The sequence below is a fragment of the Meleagris gallopavo genome, chromosome 14 (assembly GCF_905368555.1).
Source record: "Meleagris gallopavo chromosome 14, MGAL_WU_HG_1.1, whole genome shotgun sequence".
Classification (NCBI taxonomy): Eukaryota; Metazoa; Chordata; class Aves; order Galliformes; family Phasianidae; genus Meleagris; species Meleagris gallopavo.
In genome coordinates, this window is record NC_139417.1 from 6,502,658 (window position 1) to 6,506,214 (window position 3,557).

Genomic DNA, 3,557 nt, shown 5'->3' on the forward strand with positions numbered 1-3,557 from the left:
CCCCTGCTTCTAACCGCGGGTTGACCCCCCCCGGGCTGACAGCCGCATCCCTCTGCCGGTTACCGGGGGCTCGGCACGTCCTGCTTACGGCTTGTCCTGCTGTTACGCTGCGGAGCTGTGTGCGTGATCACGTACGTGTGGCGCTTGGTCTTCAAAGTTGTGGCTTCTTGCAGTAGGATCTGAAACTAAACTTGGGAGGTAGATAGATGACTTGAAGGAGCACCGGAGGCATCGCCCTCCTGCCTGCGGCCGGGTGAGATAGCAGCTGCTCCGCGAAACGGGCACCTTGTGCTCACTGCCCTCACTGCAGCCACCTGTGACATCCTGCTCCCATTGCCCACTTGTTAGCAAGCAGCACGCAGTGAGGTTGGGGCTCAGCAGTGCTCAGAGGTGGTTGAGAGGCTGATGCCAGCAGCTGGCCACAAAGGTATGCAAGGTACACAGTGAAGCGAGGTGCCTGTGCAGTCAGAGGAGCACAGAGAACAGGGAAGCACAGAGATGCTTTTCCCTTAGGCCATCACCACTATGCCTGCCATGCTAATAATGAACACAGCTGTGCCACAGGCATGGGGTGTGGGCCTGCCCCGAGCAGAGCTCTGAGTGCTGATTGCAACAGGGAGGGTAGGCAGTAATGCTGACCCAATTTCTGCAGTCCTGACTTAAGTCCGGCTGTAACAAAAGAGAATTTTCCCCAAGTAAGGTGCTGCCATCTGCCTCTGAACACCAGCGATGTGATTTCACTTTCAGAGCCACCCCTCCAGCACAAATATGCTTTGAATTTAGTGAAGATCAAAATAGTGGAAACAAATACAAGAGATAAGGGGAGAGAGAAGGAAGGAAACAAGGAAACAAGCAGTGTGTCTCAAAAATGAAGATGGCTTTGACACAGAAGTGCCGTTTTCCACACTGCGCCCCTCACTTGGCTGTCAGCAGCAGTGGAGTCGTGCAGCCCCAGCCGGATGCTGCTGGTGTAGGGGCTGTTAGCTGCTGGATTTCGTTAAGCTGCCCTAAGGCACTGTATTCCTTCTGATCCCAGTTATTAGGGCTGGCTCAAGGCACTCCAAGGGCACAGGGCTATGGCTGAGCTGCAGGCCCTTCAGCAGCCATGGGCTGATCCCCAGCTCTCCCCCCTGCAGCCAGCCTGCCCACCTTCTCTTTCCTTCCTGCACCTCTCCTGATTCCAGCTGTGCATCAGCCCCCCATTGCAGAGCCAACAAACCTCGCTAGGAACTCTGTGGCGTGGGTTAAGCAGCAACTCCGTAGAAGGACAGTAGCTCTCAGCTACAGGCTGCTAATCTAATCAGATAACACATGCACAGGTGTTACAGCTGGAAGTCCTCCTCGGGCTCAGCAGCTAGATTCCTGAAAAAAAAAACTTGACCCTTTGAAATGGCAATGAGATCATCCATTGGGTTATAGGAAGTGTCCCCATCCCCACGGTGCTTCTGAATCAGCACATGCCCCTGCTGAAAGGAGCTGCTTCCTCCTCCAGCAGCAGAGCAGCACTGAGCACCGCATCTCCAACAGCTTCCTCCTGACCCCACACCTTTGCAGAATGTCTCAAAAATCCTCAGGAGATGTGTAAAGGAGCCAACAGGCCAGGATATAGGGAATAGCTGGTTGGTATTTTCAACCGGGGTTTTCATAGCAGGGCTTTCAGGGTGGGATGTTTAGGATGGGAAGAATACAGCAATGTTGTTCAGCGCTGATCAGTGCAGTCGCAGTTTAGCAGACACAGCCTCACAAATTTGTGTTTGGTTTGGGATTTGGGCAATGCTGTGGTAATCTGGTGTATGCCACACTTTCTTTCCCAGCTCTGTTTCTTAAAGTTATAATAGAAAGCAAATAATGATAATTCCATTTCTCCATTTGCATTGTTTGTGTAGAGTCTAGGAACCAGAAAACAAAATAAATGGTAAAAACATGCAAATCCCCACATTATGAATATGCAGAGTGCAAAAGCACCAGGGGTTCAGCAGCCCTGAGCCCTGCTGTCAATGTGCACGAGTGCACTGCAGAGTGCTGAGCTTCCACCTCCCCATTTCACCCCAATACCAGCATCTGAGGTGCTGGAGATGGTTCTAGGAGGAACAGCATTGGAATAAACACACATAGAGTAATGGGAAACAGAGAATTCTTGGTGGAACTGGGGAAGAGGAGACAGAAAGCAAGCAGCTCACTCAGAAAAGAAAAACGTGTTTAAGAAGAAATGGGCTAATGTCAGGTTCTCGCATCCCAGCTTCTGGGAGATGGGCACTTCTAAGGAGAACTGTTTGTGTTCACTCCGGATTTGGAGCTGAATTCATAGTGGGAGCTGCTGGCTTCAAGAGTCTAAACTGTGCGGTGTTCATTGGGGCACCTCTCAGGCTGAGAGGGCTCTGACAAGATTTTTTTATTCTTGCATTTAAGATCCAAATGTCAAAACAGTTCCAGAAACCAGAAGCTGCTGTAGAGGAAAAGACGCTGTGTGGCACTGAGTAGAGGGATTATACGGAGGAATAAAAATGTGAGCAAGCAGTGGGATTTTCCTCTCTGATTAAGACCCAGAGCTCTAGGAAAGTAGATCTGCTGTGAAAATCGGGGCTGCAGATTTCAAACAAAAGCGGCTTTTTGCAAAAACACATCTCTCAGCACTTGGCATCATCGATGTGTAGCAGAACTCTCTGTGTCAGGGGAAGAGGGTTTGTTTCTTGGAGAGGATGACCCCTTCCCTCCTTGTGGACCACCGAAACCAGGCAGGAGCATCAGGTTGGCCTTGCTCAGTGACACTATGGGATCAATATTGAGATCAGAGCATGGGGTTCTGCTTGCCAGCCCCCTCACCAGGGCCTGCTCCGCTGTGCTGCCATCGTGGGAGCTGGCGTGGAGAGTGTCATAGAATCAAAGAATGATTTGGGATGGAAGGGAAGGAGGGATCATCAAGCTCCACCCACCCTGCCGCATACAAAGCCATCAACCTCCATATCTAATACTAGATCAGCCTGCCCAGGGCCCCATCCAACATGCCTTGAACACCTCCAGGGATGGGGCATTCACAGCTTCTCTGGGCAGCCTGTTCCAGCACCTCACCGCTCTGTGGAGCCACAGGATATTGATGCCATTGCACAGCCAGCTCTTACAGAGGGGCATCACCGTCTCGGCGCAGCGAGACGGCCTTTCTCAAAGCACACAAAGAGGGGAACGTGGGCAGCTTCACAAATAAACTCAAGGCTCGAGCAATAATTTTTAAACTATCCCCAAGAAGATGGACAAAGCTCGCTCCTATTACGTATCAGCGAAAAAATGTTAAAGTCAGCAAAAGCTTGGCTTCAGTTTGCCATTGAATTGGAGCCTGGGCATCTTCCCCATGCACACCATTTTTCACCATGGGGGGTTCTAAGCAAAGGTATGAAATGTATTCCTGAATGCACCTATTTTGCTAACGCTGAAAATAAACGCACGCTTCTACATCCTGTTTTTTCTCCCCAAACAAAAATAGCCAGGATAGACACAATGCGTGCCCGAAAGCTCACGTTTATACCAGCGAGAACAAGCACAGCACTCAGCACCTCTGCGAA